Raw genomic sequence first — 763 nt, 5'->3', positions numbered from 1 at the left:
CGTGCACAGCTGAAAAGCAAAATATGTCTCTCAAATTGGGGCTCTAATGCCATATGTTTGTTTGTTTGTTTGTTTGTTTCCCTTTTCTCCTCTGTCTCCCATATCTCCCTCATTCCCCAACCTTTTGTTCCTGTAAGGCCCCATCAGTCCTAGCACTGGCAGACTATTCTGATAAATTGTTGCAGGTTCCCCAGGCTTTGATCTGCCAATTTATATTGGGAATCACTTCTTAAAACAGTGATGGGGACATTTTCCTCACACTGGTGCAATGTATCTTCTCATATGCACTAAATCCAGATGAGTGGAAGTTCCATGGATCAATGAGTGACAATGGCAGTGAATCATTTAGTGACTTACTTAATCATGTGAGTGCCTTTAAGGGTGGTGAGGCACTGGAACAGCTTTCCAAGAGACATTGTGGATGCCCTGTCTCTGGAAGTGTTTAAAGCCAGGTTAGATGGGATTTTGAGCACCCTGGTGTAGTGGAAGATGTATCTGCCCATGGCGGGGGGGGGGGGGGGGGGGGTTGAAATTTGACGACCTTTATGGTCCCTTCCAGCACGAACCATTCTGTGATTCTATGATTCTTCATTGGCCCTTGTTGAAGCTGTGCTGGCAGTCTCACAGCACCTCCCTGTCCTGCGTGTGCTTTAACATTGCTTCCAGAATCATTAAGTGACCCATTAAGTGAATCATTAAGTGAAACATTGGTATATGGAAGCAGTCTCTTGCTTTACTCCACCCATAATAGTAGCAGAAAGCA

Source organism: Aythya ferina, assembly GCF_964211825.1.
Source record: "Aythya ferina genome assembly, chromosome: 18".
Classification (NCBI taxonomy): Eukaryota; Metazoa; Chordata; class Aves; order Anseriformes; family Anatidae; genus Aythya; species Aythya ferina.
The sequence above is the reverse complement of the archived record's forward strand: the minus strand, read 5'-3'. Positions refer to the sequence as shown.